The sequence below is a fragment of the Electrophorus electricus genome, unplaced genomic scaffold (genome assembly GCF_041902795.1).
Source record: "Electrophorus electricus isolate QZ-2024a unplaced genomic scaffold, ASM4190279v1 Scaffold47, whole genome shotgun sequence".
Lineage (NCBI taxonomy): Eukaryota > Metazoa > Chordata > Actinopteri > Gymnotiformes > Gymnotidae > Electrophorus > Electrophorus electricus.
The window spans coordinates 425,392-442,116 of NW_027658765.1; the positions used below are offsets into that span (position 1 = coordinate 425,392).

Below are 16,725 nucleotides of genomic sequence, written 5' to 3' on the forward strand. Positions count from 1 at the left end.
TTCGACTGCCGACGTGGGAAAGTAGCAGTCAGAGCAGGTCTATTGGAGCAGTGCGATGGACTCTGCCCAACAATGGGCTGCAAGCCCACATCTCTGCACATAGCAACAGTATGTGGTTCCTAGGTGCCCAGTCGGCTAGTTTTAAAGTTCAATTCAAATATTAAATACAAATGCAGACTTCAGAATTGGTTAAAGAGCATAACTGTGCACATACTTTATTGTAGGTTAACATTAACACGCATTATTGAGGCACCCTCTGGAGAATGTCTAAAAATCAGAGAACCCACATTTTCATACATTTTTCAGTAGTGGTTATGTATTCACCCCACATTCCTTTCCATATTTGCGTTTGTCTTCACGTCCATTGCATCCAAACCATACATTTGTCAATATATGCAAAGTAATATAAAACACCCACACCAGTTGGAACCTGTTAACACCACATTCCAAGAGATTTCTCTTGACCTTATCCTAAAGAGATGGTCCTGAGCCTGATGGAAATAATATCTCATACTTGGGAGGACATGGACGACAACAAGCTAAATGAGATCTTCAGCAAGTTCGGCCCAACGCTGAGCCGTCGCGTCATGACAGACGAGAGCGGCAAGTCCAAGGGCTTTGGCTTTGTGAGCTTCGAGAGGCACGAGGATGCCAAAAGGGCTGTGGATGAGATGAACGGGAAGAAGTTGAATGGGAAGCAGCTGTATGTGGCTCGTGCCCAGAAGAAAGGCGAGAGGCAGACAGAGCTCAAACGCAAGTTTGAGCAGATGAAGCAGGACGGCACGACTCGCTACCAGGGAGTGAACCTGTACGTTAAAAACCTAGACGACAGTCTGGACGACGAGCGTCTGCGTAAAGAGTTCTCTCTATTCGGGACAATCACGAGTGCCAAGGTGATGACGGAGGGCGGCCGCTCCAAAGGGTTCGGCTTTGTGTGTTTCTCCTCGCCGGAGGAGGCCACCGAGGCAATGAAGGAGATGAACGGGTGCATCGTAGGCACCAAGCCGCTGTACGTGGCCCTGGCGCAGCGCAAGGAGGAGCGGCAGGCCCACCTCACCCACCAGTACATGCAGCGCATGGCCAGCGTGAGTGCCGTGCGCAACCCAGTGCTCAACCCCTACCAGCCCGCCCCGCCCTCCGGCTACTTCATGATGGCCATTCCACAGGCTCAGAACTGGGCTACCTGCTACCCGAGCAGGCAACTGGCACAGCTCCACCCCAGCACCCGCTGGGCTACGCACAGCATTCAGCCACAGCATTTCCAATACATGCCGAGTACCATCAGGCCCGCTGCAGACCAATCTCTGGGCCAGGAACCTCTCACTGCCTCCGTGCTGGATCTGGAACCTCCGCAGGAGCAGAAGCAGATGTTGGGTGATCGATGGTCTGTTTCCCGTGATCCAGAACATGCACCCCAACCTTGCAGGGACGGGTTTGCTCCTGGAGATCGACAACTTGGAGCTTCCGCTTATGCTGGCTGAAAAAATAAAAACGCATTAAATATTGAAATATTTTTGCCTGGTCCATAGACTCCAGTTTCAGGCCTTGATTACAGTAAACTAAAACAACATGTAAAAAGGCTAAATGATTGACACGTGTACAGTCGGTGACTCCTTTCTTTTTGTTCCTCTTACTGTTCGAATGCTCAGAATGTCAGTTTTTGCAGTTGACAGCTGAGCATTAGGCATGTGTATTGGATTGTATTAATAATACAATTGAGGATTCATTGCTGTTCAGGGACCCAGCAGTGGTAACTTGGCAGTGGTAGGGCTTGAACTAGCAACATTCTGATTACTAGTCAAGTAACCTCTGAATAGTATTATTATGATTAATATTATTAATATATCTTACACTGAGGTCTGCTGAAGCTTACCCAGGATCCTTTGCAGCAGCCTGCCATATGCACAAATCATTACGAAAGGACACAGAATCTCTAAACTCCCTTGTTTTATGTTATTAGTTTGTCTAATTCAATGTTAAAGCACTTTCCCCTGTAAACACTCTTTTTATGACCTCATTTCACCGTTTCATGACTTTATGCCACGAACCAACCAACTATTCTTTTATACAACTCTTTTCAAACACTTCAACCATTGTGGGTAACTACACTATTATACACCTGTAATTCTTGTTATGCTATTTATTTTATTGGTACTGTCGATACATCGATGTTAGGAGAAATACCTCATGAATACTTTAAATGAATCCTTAAAATGACACCTATTCCATTTACTAATGCTAAGCTTGCTACAGTCTGAACTTCTAGCAAGTCAAGAGAAGTCTCATGCAGTTTCTGTATTTTCTATAATTGCTTAATATATGGATGGTTTTAAACTCAATAACATACGCACTTGCAAAATATGTGAATATAAAGGAACAAAAATAAATGAACATAACCACATACCTAAACATCATCTGGTACCATCACCCCATCACCCCTCAATGCAGTATGAGGATGGTCAGATTGTTGTATTTACTAATAGTTACCACTAGTATTAAAATAACAGTAAGCCCAAACTGTTCGACTATGTCCTCTTAAACAAACCTGTGATTTTTTAAATATTTGGACCACATCCTCCTGCAGAATAAAACAATCAGGAAATACAGTTGAGTTGGCCCATACCGCCCTCACATCAGTGTGATTTCCATCAATGACGTGTTATGGCTCTGGGTAAGGAACAATGTTATATTGTTCAATAAACTTTTCACAGGATGCATATTTTTCATTGTTTTAGCAAAGTTTTCGCTACCTCTATACAGCAAACACCAGAATCGACAAGGTTTACATTAATTATAGTCAGTAGAATTAAAGGGAAGAGGCCATATAAAAGGCTGGGATCTACGTTTAGCAGACTCGGCACTGTGTTACTAGATATTGCCCACATTCCAGTAATTTTATTAAGTCCTCTTTAAACAGAAAATAAAGATGCAGACTCAAGAATTAATTGAAGAGAGTAGTAGGTCCATTATTTATTTTGAGCTCAGCGTTACATACAAACGAGGCATAGTCCAGAATATGTCTAATAATCACACAAGGAACACACATTTTTATCCAGTTTTCACAACTGATTATGTGATTGCCACACCTTCTCTACATACTGGTGTTTGAAATCTCCACCACTGTGTTCAACCATACATTATTCAATATATGCAAATTGAGATCTATCATTGTACAAATTGAAGCTTGACCCCAGTATATCCTATTGGAAGATTTTCCTGTTTTTTTTTTTTGTTGTTGTTTTTTTTGTTTTTAACAAAGATGATCTCAACTCATACCATCAAACACCTGCAAGATGATGTTGCAGGTCAGTATCACCCTGCTCTTATGGTAAGATAATGAACCTTGCTTAGCCACAGAACTCTCGAAGAGGCTTTCACGTCTTTTAAAAGCCGGGATCTTTCCCAATACTTAGGAAGCTATTTCTCACGGGAACAGTCCAGAGTCATCTGCCGTAGACTTCCACAGAGGCCTTGAAACCACCTGCATCAGAGCCTCTGCTCTGCACTTACAGACCCAAAAAGGCCTTAAGATACCCCAGAAACATTATTCCTCTTTATGCTTTCAAACACAGTCTTGCACCACTCTGCACCTGTTGCAGAGAGCTTCAAAGCCTATTATAATTAGATCACAGATCGCCTCATGAAAATACCTTTACCCCAAAACATTTTATTACCTCAGGTGGAACAGTGTGTATAGGCCTAGACCTCTTTAGATGTAACTTAGAACCGCCGGTGACCGCTGTATGCGTTTCTTTGGTTGTACAAGCTCTACTGGAGGACTCGATGAATAGTTGATGATGGAAGAGGGGTATATCAGATTCACCCCTTCTGCCTCCATGTGACAAATTAACACACTGCATAAACTTTTAGAAATAAATCAGTCTTTTAACAAATGGTAAACATTCTCTAGAAAAGATTATCTTGTAACAATTCATTGAGTATATGAACTGTTTTTGTGTCCTTATATCTATAAATGAAAAGTAATAAAACATTATAGATGATAAATAAATTACATAAAATGTATAAAAGTTCACAAATAAGAAAGTACCTGAGTCTGCACTTTTCTCCACAGATTCAAGAAACTCGTGAAAGTTGGAAGCTATAGAAACACATAGTACAGAATTATAGACTGACTGAGGTGTGAGCAGAAAGATCGCCATGATGTCCTTATATCTAAAGCACTCAAAGCATTGATGCTATGTAAATAAACTGTGATCCGATTGGTTCAATCTAAGTAAATAGATTCACCTACTTTGAAGTTAAAGTTTTTCTCAAAAGGTTAGAACTGGTTGACTATACTTTGCCGTGTTCTGTAATAGAAAATGTAAACATTTATATCTAAAATATTGCACGACAGAAATCAATTCAAGACTAACCTCTAATGACCGCTAGATGGGGGAAGATATTAAGTAATAAATGAGTCCAGATCCTCCTGCCCGACAATACGGTGAGACTCTGTTTTTACGTGTGATGGAAAATGATACGAAACTATGTATTATGTGATTCATATAAAATCACACTGATCCTTTTGTTCTTAAATTAATAATGCTGTTTGCACATTTGTATCCGCCTGTTGCTGATTAAGTTGAACATGTATCAGGAACTGTTAACATCAAGGTCAACTTGACACACAACCCACACTGTTTGGAGACAGTTTGGGTTGGTTTGTGGAAAAAACCAAGCTGAGAGCTGATTGGCTTATAGCCACAGCAACAAAGGAAAGAAGAGCTGCTTAAGAAAAGATGATTGGTTAAAGACAGCACAGGAGTAGTATAACTAGCCACAGTTTTGTATACTCGGGGCTCCCTACCTGAGGAGAGCCAAACATTTATTTTATTCTTTTTCTTATTAAATTACTCTCTTAATCACGTCTGACTTGCTGTTTGTTCAAAATTCCACAACATATGTCATTACTACGCCGCACAAAAAAGACCGCCATATTTGTAGTTCCACAATGTGAAAAGGCGTCATTTTCTATGCAAACGAATGAATAAACACCATGCCATGCCTTGCTGTATCCCCTCTTTGCACCGCTGGACAGACACACTCATGACACTGTACTCATCAAAAGCAGCACCAGAGACGCACTGAGTCATATCCCGCTACACACCTCTCAGGCCAGCTTGTTTGCACGTTTTGTCATAAAACTCAAAATGTCATTTGTTGCCATTATATATAAAATTACCTATTTAAAAAAAACAAATAAATCAAAAAGTACTTGTGGCTAGAGAGACACGTGGCTAATCACCTACAAGAAATAATGTCAGTGATGTTTGGGGCAGGTGTTTCAAACTTGCCCAGACTCTTGAGAAGCACCTAAACGCTCACACAAGGGTGTCCGCTTGCCATAGTGCTGCAAATACTGCAGGAAGGGCTTTGGTGAAACAGGCCACATGGAGGAGCAGAAGACAATCCACACAACTGAAGAAGCCCATAGCTGCCCAGTATGTCAGAATCCACACGGGAGAAGAACCCTGTAGCTGCCCAGTATGTCAGAAGCAATTTGTGCAGCTGGGTAATGAACCATATTTGTACCCATTCGTATGTTGGGAGCAAATCAGTTGAAGACTTGAACAGTATGTTAACAATCAGTTAAAATTACTGTTGATGACAAGAAAACAATGGCTAATATGTTCCTTCACAGCTATGTCATTGGTTGATCTATTTTTGTCAGATTTAGTGCTTGTTTGGGCAAGTGTGTTAAAGTCTTCCTTTGTTTTTGGTTTTGTTCCTTTTCATATAGTTGTTTATTCCTTTTTGTCTAGTGATGTCCATTATCCATTTAAAATCTGTCAAATTAAACAAATGTGAAACGAATTCCATAGTATTCAGATTTGATTGCAAAAGAGACCAACCACTCCCCGTATTTTGAATTTTGCATATACAGTATATGTGCAGTTCCAGCCTAGTCCACTGATCCAAAATCTGGCCCAGATGTATCTGTTGACTGCAAATTTGAATGATTTCTGTGCTCTGCAGCAAAGGAGCGTTTGGTTACTATCTGATGGATTAAAATAGGCTTGTTGGTAGCAAAGACATCACTAAAGTGTACAGAGCAAAGGTACTCCAGGACCAGGATGGGTAAGTAGCAGCTTGATCAGTGGAATCTTCTGTGAGACGTAACAGGACGTCGGTCTTAAATGTAATGTTAGATCAAATGAAAAACTTTAGTGGATTGAAATACAGATAAATAAATCCACTAAAAGTGCATCTGCATCATTGGTTAAAAAGTTGTTCTGCTAGTTGTCTGATTTTGTTCCAGTAATCTAATGTTTCCTGGCACTAGGTGGTTCAAGATTATATTGGTGTTTGCTTTATTTCTGTGTTTTTTTTAACCATAGTCTGCTTGTTTATACTGTCTAAGAAATGCAATACTGAGTAGTGAAACACTGACACAATCCCTTTTGGAAGTCAGACATTTGTAATAATTTCAATAATCTACAGTTGTAAGTCAAGAGGGCAGCACCATTTTAAAGTCTAGTTTCCTTTCTCTGTCTCACTTTCTGGAATTTTTCCGTCTGTGTTTTTATTAAAGTTAAAAATGGAAAGGGTATTAAAACTCCCTTTAACTGACGTCTCTTCCACTGAACTTGTAGAGAAAGTGATGATATGAAGATGATTATGTTTATCGCTTTCACTCAGAGATCATTGTCTGAGGGTCATGTTGTACAGTTCACGATGCCCCGGGTTGCAATCAGGAGGTTTAACAGTGATGTGCCAAACAGTTGTCTGTGGTGTTCTATATGATCTAAAAGTCAGACTTACCATTTATCAGTCAAATCAATTAAAGAACATTCATGATCAACAATTTGTGGGTGGCCATGATACTAACAGCGTGGTGGAAATTCCACAAGATATCAAACTCCACACTAACATAAACATAACACTGCTTTCATGTCACTTCCACAAGTAGCCCAAACATAAGATATAGAAAGCAGGTAAGAGCGGAGCAGTCAATGTGCCTAATATGACTGCAAAAGCCTGGCAGGACAGGAGGTATTCCTGCTTCTGCTAATCAGCAAAAGGAAGCTCCTGGCAAAGTGACGTGGACTGCAAAAAAATCACCAGGAAGGTCAAGCTACAAATGCCAGAGAGGAGCAGGGAGCACCAAAAGTTCCATAGCATCCTGCGGAAAGAGTACCACATAAGCATGGAAACAGTACAGCAACCCATTGGTATGAGCATGGACAGATGAGGAAGAGCTGCTAGAACAGTACGTCCCCAATAAGCAGGCAGGATGTGGATCCGTCTCACTATTTCATCGGCAGAAATGCAGGAGCAGGTGATAATACTCCTGGGCCCAGCACTCTTCAACCTGGGTACTTTAAGGAGAACACGGCAGCCTCCCAAAAGTGATACAAAGTCCCAAAATGGCTATTACCTGTGCTGAATAACAGTATGAAGGACAAATCTACCCCTGTCCAAAGTTTAATTGATTTAACTGAATGCCAACTATACTACCACCATCAATCTGTGTAAGGTGTACTTGCAAGTGCCTTTAGCACCAAAAGCAAAAGAACTCAGTGTTTTCAACACATTTCATCCAAGCATCATCATGTGAAATGTTGTTCTTTTCGGAAATTCTTCATCTAAATATGGTTGTGTTGCTAATGAGATCATATTATTTGTTACTCTTTAAACCTTATTATTCATTTAAGATTCAAAGTCTACTGTGTTAGGAAACCTATGTGAGAATATAAAATCAGCAGTTTCTGCATGCTTGTGTGATGAATACAGAAAGTGATCTCTTATACCTGCGGAATTAAGGCTTCAAATGTCTTGGTGTTCAGACGATATGGAGAGGCTCTGGGAATCTGGAAGGATAAACGTTTGTTTCATTTTCAGGGACTGTTGATCATTTATTTGTCCATTCATTTATTACACTATTAAGGGATTATTAATGTGCACTGGGAGAACAGTATAAAGTTATCAGTCTTCTTTATCAGTCTTCTAACTAAATAGCCTGGTCTTGTAAGGTAACCACATCCACACCTTTCCCTCAGTGATGGCAAGGAGTGGTTTAAACTCACCATGTCATCTGTGATTCTGAGTGTGAGTGCTCCTGCATTTTTGTACACAAAGCCTGCTGAGTTGGCAGTGAAGGCAGAGATGCCCATATACAGCATGTTGCTTTCATCAGGTGGCAGTGAAAATGGTGTCGGGGCAAAAGCGGGTTTCTTGTGCACTCCAATGTTGTAAAACTCCCCCTATATAGAGAGCAATGCAGAGATTAACTTATTCTTTTACAGCTCCTGGGTCTTGATTCTTCGTTCAGATTAAACTGTTTTATCAGTGTAACCTTTGTGCAACCTTTTTTTCCTACAAAAGCCCAACAGTGCTTTCTGGATACACTTAGGCACAGTTTTGCAAGTGCTCCTGTTATTCCCTGTTAATTCAGATCTTTGGCTCAGAAAGGCTTTCTTATGATCATTATGGTCATTATTCTTATGCTTTGACAACTTGTGCCTTTTTTAACTTGTGCCTGAAAACCCCTTTACCTATGCCAATGATAAAACACTGATGAACTCCTGCAAACAAGTTGTAGTTTATTAATTAGTGCATTAATCTTAGTTTGGGATCTTTAATGACCATCTTAATCTGTGTATATTATTTGATTGTTGGTTCTTTCCTAGCTGAATGTAACTTCCTCTCACAGTAGTGTACAACTTCCAAGCTTATCAAAGGATAGTGTTGTAGTCAGGACCATTAAAAAATCATTCAAGCAAAGACCAAGATTTTGTAGTGTTTGAATCTGAGACAAGAATGAGACTTATTTAACAATGATTTTACTTTAATTATACCACTCACTGATAATGTATTGTAAATTGTCATTGTCATAAATAATTGTCATTATAAAGACAGCTGAATATAAACAAATATAAAGCAAAAAGGTTCATATGGTCATTTTTATTATTAAATTAAAACATAGTAATACTTAAATAATTGCTATCTGCCCTTGGGTCAATCATGGAAAGGATTAATTAGATGTGTTCTGTAATGTGTTAAATCCTCTCGATAAATGCATAGCTTTAGCTATATCATAAAACATATGATGAGTCCTTTTCTCATTATTACTTGTGTACAACAAAAGTTTGTGTGACAAGCAGCAACATGTATATTTGCCAATTTATGAAAACGGGAGTATGCGCAGTGGGAGAGTAAATATCTTTTAAAATGACTCTCAATTAATGGCAATGCATTTACAATAAGTCTCTTGCCACAATAACAACACTGTCTGGATTTGCCATCAGCTGGTTGATTGCAGCATCGTGCAGCCTGCAGCCTAGCATTTGTTTGCAGGGGAACATACACTGCCATAATTATTACCATAATGAATTTTTTAAGGAGAAAGAATAGTCTGTACATTAATGTTAAAAATTCCAGATCCAGATAGTAGTGTTTATGTATGTCAGTGGCTGTGCACCAATACTTGTGAATGTACACACACAAATCTCACCCTTTGGGTCTTCCCTAAGTCCCCTGTCCTGTTCACACTACTAGCTAAGAGCAACCAGCTAACTTGATAGCAGTGTGACTCAATAATAATAATAATAATAATAATAATAATAGTAATAATAATAATAATAATATGGCGCTTCCATGCACATCAGCAAGCAAATAGGAACACTAGCACTTGCATGAAATTAAGCATATTAGCATTTCAGAAGGCAGATTATTTAGCCTGCTAAAATAGCAGGTGTGGCAGCAAATGTCTGTTCAAAACACTATGTCACAGGTATGAGTATCATGTATTTGAAATAGTATGATTGTTCAAGTTTGTAAATTTAAAGCTTACAAATGCTGTATTTACAGTGTATTGCAGGTTATTAAAATGTGGCAGTAATTATTAGGATATAGAGAATTGTAGTGTTTAAACAAATCATTATGTCAGAAGTATGTTTAGGGGAGAATACACCCTGACCCACCCAGAGTTAACACACACTTACCTTACATTATTGATCATAAACTTGAATAGCTACAATACTGTCTGCTAATCATGCAGTTTGAAGTTTGCAAAGTGTGTACCCAGACAAAATCTGTGTTAAAACTTTCCTTTAACACAGAGTCATACATGAGTCAGACATGATTCTGAATAAATTAATGAATGAAAAAATGAAAAGCCTTATTTCATTTCAAACTGCACTTCAGGAACACTGAGCTCAAGTTCTGAGGAAACTTCCCTGCATATTTTCAGGGGTTTTCTGCCTCACCATGCCTGAATCACCTCATAAGGAGCTTGATAATGAGGAGACAGGGTGACTGAGGCAGTGAACACTCCTCACTGAGCATACTGGCTTCCAAGAGCTGGAGCTGGGAAGACCTATAGGTCTGTGACACACACTCCCACCCAGTCCTGATACTAAGAAGGTGGAACCTACAGGCTAATATGCAGCTGCCTGTGCATCAATAGGCGTCTGGGGTGTCCATCACTCAGGGAGGCGTGGCTGAAGGCGTGGCCTTGCAGACTCTGAGAGCTGGCTGAGGTAATCTCTAAAGGAGAGAGTAGTCACCAATAATCATGGAAATGTAGCCATAACTGTACAGTATATTTCACAGCCATGTATATTACATATCACAGACCAGGCTTACCAGAATAAATATTCCACACATACAGCTCATATATATCTGTGTGTGTGTGTGTGTGTGTGTGTGTGTGTGTGTGTGTGTGTGTGTAAAAACATGCTCCTGTTTTAGTCTCAACACAGACAGATATACATGTAGGAGTAGCAAACTGAAGTAAGAGCTCACCTTCACCAGTACATAGTCTCCAGCTTTAACAGTGACAGGTACGAATTGATGTGCGTAGACAACTACACAGGGTGGCCGGAAGCGTGGCCAACAAAACGGGAAGACAGTGCTTCAGTGGTAAAGTTCCTGGTGAACCAGTACATTCCTCACCATGGGTTTCAGAGAAAGGTGAGATCAGATAATGGCACTCATTTTACAGCGCGCAATTTGCAGGAGTTAGAGAAAATGCTGGGTCTGAAACATTCATTTGGGGCAGTGTATCATCCTCAGTCTCAAGGTAAGGTGGAAAGGATGAATCTAAATGTGAAAAACAAAGTGGCCAAAATCTGTGCACAGACAAAATTAAATTGGGTTGATGCCTTACCTTTGGCATTAATGCAAATTAGATGTTCAGTAAATGCAACAACTGGTTTTACCCCTTTTGAATTGCAGACAGGTTGAGGATTTCCAGGACCCCAGGGACCCTTAACAATAAATGAGAAAAGAAAAACATCTCACACACACATCATACTTTAATGAATTGCAAAGTATCGTTTCAGCTTTCTCCACGCAGGAGGGGGACCGGACGGGGAGCAGACAAACCCAGACGATACCCGTTACGGACTGGGGGCTGCTGAGAGTCATCAAGAGAAAATGGAGTGAGCCGTGGTGGACAGGTCCATGCCAGGTGACAGAAAGAACCAACCACGCCGTACGCCTGAAGGGTAAAGGGGAAACGTGGTTTCATCTGAGCCAGTGCGCCGCCGCAGAGTCACCGCAGAGGAGTCTGCAAGAGACAGCGAGGGACCTTGCTGAAACATCACCTAACTCACCTGACCCGGAAGGGGCAGAATAATCCCCGGGAGCAAAAGGGTCAAGGTAGTCCACCCTTAGACCCCGAAGTAAGAAGAACAGAACACCAGTGATGACTTCTGGACAATTGTGTTGTTTGATTATTTGTTGGTGTATTGTGTTGTATGTTTCCATTTACAGTTTGGTCACGCTTGGGTTAAATAATAGCATGGCAGTAGGAAAGGATTAAAACATTAACAACAAGACGGTGAAGAAGAATGGGGGTAGAGATTGGTGGATGTGTAGCATGTGCAGCCGCAAGACCCAGACCTATAACCACCCCGGCACCCCTATTCCCACAAAAAGACCCCAAGGGTTATGCGTGCATGATTGGCCTGACTAAGGAAAGAAACCCTAAGAATTGTGACACTTTGAGCGTTATTTTCCCCCCCATCAGTAACAGAACCAGGATAGGACTATTTTCACCCGAAAAGGGGGAGGGGAACTACACGTGCTTCGTTAGAAGTTCAAGCACACCTCAAGTACGCTTGGGGCACATCCCGGCGGAATGGTGTAACCGCACGGTCACTGGGAACGAGTCTGTGGGTTCATGGGCACGAGCAGGATTGTATGATTATTGTGGAAGGATGACTTTGGTTGTTAACATGCCAGAGAACTCGGAGGGGACATGCGCCATGGTCAGGTTAGCAGCTCCTTTATTACTGATAGGCAAAAAACTACACAGGGACCCGGTAACTGATGCAGCAAGACAGTAGCGAGAGGCATACCATTTTGATTTAACAAGGAATACCCCCACATACATAGATGCAATAGGAATACCTCGCGGAGTTCCGGACAGATATAAGTTAGCAGACCAGATAGCAGGGGGATTTGAGAATATTCCGATACTTTCTGCATTATTCCCCATTACTCCAAATAAAAATGTGGATCGGATTAACTATGTACATTATAATGTCCTCAGGCTAGCCAACCTGACTAGGGATGCAGTGGAAGGACTTAGAGATCAGCTGGGACCAACCTCACTGATGGCGGTCCAAAATCGTATGGCATTAGACATGTTGTTGGCGGAAAAGGGGGGTGTCTGCGCTATGCTTGAGGATATGTGTTGTACATTCATTCCTAATAATACCGCTCCGGATGGGTCGGTTAGTAGAGCATTGGATGGTTTGAAGACCCTATCAGAGGAAATGCATGAGAATTCAGGCATAAACAACCAGTTGGAATCCTGAATGGTGAGCCGGTTCGGTCAGTGGAAAGACTTAATTGTGTCATTGATGGTTTCATTAGCCACATTCACGGGAATTGCTGTGACATGCGGGTGCTGCTGTATTCCATGTATTAGGGCGTTAATGGTTAGACTAATCTCAGCTATGATAGAAAGGAAAGATGTGCATGAGGGTACCACGATGATGCCACTGATACAGGGGGAAAGGGACGTAGAGACAGGAGATGCCAGAATAAAGGAGTGTGATTGGTGATCTCTTTGTAGAGATCAAAAGGGGGAATTGTGGAGTTTCAGAAATTAAATGAATGCTAAGCTTACACTAGTAGAGAATAATGTGCAGAATGGAATAGGACTAATGCTTGAATAAATAAAATAATTACTGTATGTCCAGACATAACAGGAAATGCCCTAGACGTGCATATGTGTGATTATGCAAGAAGACATGTGTACGAGACGGTCAAACAGAGGTGACGGCTGAGATGGAAAAACACAAAAGCAGAAGTGGCACAAGGCGAGAGAAATATGTCTGTCTGTTGCAAAGTTATGCTTTAGATCTCACTCGCACTGTGTTGTGAAGTGACATCTCCAGAGCTCTGCATTAATAAAAGGCCACAGGGTAACGCACTGTTTCCTGTCTCTTCTTTCCTGCATCAACGGACATGACACTAACTAATGATATAACAGAATCTGGCCCTTAGCTATTTTATTAGCTTTTTATCAGGGCACGCTTAGTAAAACGTCACATCTCTACATCAACTTTTTAGAAAAATTAACAGGCAATCAAATTATTTTGGCTATACTAAAACCTGTCCTGGAGCAATGCCTAGCTACCTGGATAGCTAACACTAACATGCAAGACTGGGTTTGTTTTGCAGAAGTAGCAGATGCTAAATAGCTGCCTTGTAAAAGAGGTTTGCATTGGGGACTGTTTGTATTTGATGCATGCACTTTAGGTATTATTGCATAACGCTATTTGTGATGTATTTTTGTTTTTCAATCAGTCACATTCCGAGCCAAACTTCTCTTAGGTATCTTGTATCAGTGGAGAACTACTTTTGAAGGCATTGGTACTAGCTAACTGTTAGCTAGCAAGGTAACAAGGTAACTCTTTTTAAACAACAAAAAGAAAAAACACTTTACTGTGATTAACAACTATGAATTTACTAAGTTGTGATTGTTTCATAGAAGGTCTGATTAGCTAGCCTAGCTAAAGCTATGTTTGATACGTTTTGATACGTCTAACGACACTGGCATTTTTGGACAAGAGTAGCTTTATAGTTGCTTAGCTAATGTCACAGAATTAAAAGTAGAATCAGAAGGAAATGTTGAATATTGTGTCATTGCACCAGCCATGAGGCATTAAAGTGTCTGGACAAGAACATAGCTAGCTAGCTAACTGGCTTAGATCACTACTGCAGCTCTCACACCTTGGTTTATTACATCATAATAGGTAATGTGGAATTTTTAAGGACCATTGTTGCGTCTGATAACCCGTTCAGAAAAGGTGTTCTTCAGCTGACTGAACAGATACTGAAACGAACACTAAAGAGATCATCCAACATTAAAGATATTTCAGTAGACACACTAGTGGAAGAGCTGCTGAGGTTCCTGAGCCATGAATGTCCGGCCTCCAGCATCTACTCTGGACAGGTATGTCACCGCCTTGCACCAGGACGCAGAGATCCATGAGCATGACTGAGATGTAATTATAACTATATACACCTCATTAGTCTGATGCTAATGAGCACACATGCACACCTGCCGTCCAGTTCTTTAACATCCATATCCGTCACCTTGATTTATCTTAGTAAGTTGCTGCTGAAGCTCTGTCTCTCTTTCTCTCTTTCCCCATGCCTCCTTCCCTTCCTGTAGGAGTGTGGATACACCAATGGCGTTGTTGCCTGATGCACCTCCTTTGGAAGAGGACACGGTCCACTGTCAGAACTGGCAGGAGACAGTGGAGCCGCACACACTCGCCTCTCTCGGCTCCCGGGAGATCGAACGGCAGGCTGTCATATATGGTAAAACAGCAAATGTGGTGCACAGCAACTGACTATAAAAGACAACTCCCAGTACACAGTTAACATGTAAAATGAAAAAAATTATTTACTGATCTAACTTAAACTAAATAGCTACTAAATCTTTTGAACATACAGTATTCTATTTATTATGCACATATGATAATTCTATCCTGACTCATGAAAATGTGGAATTCTGAATTGTGTAACGTTTGTAAGAAATTGTAGTGACTTAGCTATATCCTCTTCCTCAGAGCTGTTCACAACGGAAGCATCTCACTTGCGGACTCTCAGGGTTCTCGATCAGGTGTTCTTCCAGAAGATGAGGAACCTTTTGACCGTCGAAGAACTTTCCTGTATCTTCCCCAACCTGCCCCAGGTCTACAGTCTTCATGGTCAGTCTCTCTGTGTGCGAGCGTGTGTGTGTGCGTGCAAATCCGCTCCATTTGTCTTAATGTGTTTTCAAACCTAAATTTCTGAAGCCTACTTGGTGTCTAAATCATAATCAAGATTAAAGAAGTGTAAAACCCACCCAAACTGAGAATTTAATGACAGAACAATATCAGCTATCGGCACCATGCCATTACTGTGAGCAGGTATGGACTGGAGGCTGTACATGTTGTTTCTGCGGTGGCCTTCATGACACAAGTAGAGTTCTGTTGCCCACTGACACAACTTTCTAACAAACCACATATACACTGGCTCGCTTAAACAGATTCTGTTTTGTGGTGTTGCATTTGTGTTTCAGCGAATCTGTGTGAGTCCATGAAGAGGCTGAGGGACTCTTCTATAGTTCAAGGCATCGGAGACATCATGGTGTCTAGAGTGAGAGCTGGCTAGTGTTACTCCCTTTCTAGTTCACATCATCTTTTGGTGCTGTCTAAAATGAAGGGGTTGTTCTGTGTAGTGTGGGATATACTTGTTGCTTTACTTGATATGTCAGTAGCTCATGTGTTTGTGCGTGTGCGTGATAGTTTGAAGACGCTGCAGGAGAGGAGTTCCAGGAGCAGGTGTCTCACCTGTGCAGTCAGCAGAGTCAGGCACTGGAGCTCATTAAAAATAAATGCAAAGACCCGCGTTTCGCGCACCTTATACAGGTAACACTTTTTAGAGGTATAAAGCCTTTGGACAAACCTACAAACACTAGAGCTTCTGCCATATTTGTTAGTGGGCTGGGTTGTGAATTGGTTGACCCATACTTTGAATTGGAGACTATCCAGTCTTTTATATTTGACTTTTATTGCAGCACATAACTTCTAGTGATGCTGTTTTAGGTATAAATTGGTGTTGCAGTCAACAGAATCCACATTTGGACTTAGATGTCCTTGGCTCATTCGTGTGTGTGTGTGTGTGTGTGTGTGTGTGTGTGTGTGTTAGGAATGTGAAGCCAGCCCTCACTGCCGCCGACTACAATTAAAGGACCTTCTAGTGTCTGAGATGCAGAGACTCACCAAATACCCCTTGCTGCTGGATAACATCATCAGACACACAGAAGGCATGTATAGAAACACTCACACACAATGTATTGAACCATGAAAACACTTCAGTATACACACACATACCAGTTTACCAAGGAGGCAAGCACACACACCCTTTCTCCTGGATTAACACTAGTATGTGCCCCCACAACAGCTGGTTCTCCAGACCTGCAGCCATTGGTGAGGGCACAGGCGTGCTGCCGTGGGATATTGCGAGCTGTCAATGAGGTCGTCAGGGAGACGGAGCACCGGCGACTGCTCAGCCGTTATCAGCGCAGGCTAGACTTGTCCCCTCTGGAGAGGCAGGCCAGTCCTGTCGCTGCTCAGTTCAAGGTACGGCCTTACTATGTATCCACCATCTGCCTTCCAAACAGCTTCTCTGGTCTTGGAGCACCTGATCCAGAGTATGAATTATTAACTATATTCTTTTTCTATGTAGAATCTGGACCTGACCACTAAGAAA

General features: G+C 41.4%; 1 protein-coding gene across 1 annotated transcript in view; it reads right to left on the minus strand.

Moving 5' to 3' along the window:
* LOC145656098 (polymeric immunoglobulin receptor-like) overlaps positions 1–16,725 on the minus strand; it is a 179,573-nt gene that overhangs the window by 117,642 nt on the left and 45,206 nt on the right. The window lies entirely within an intron of this gene.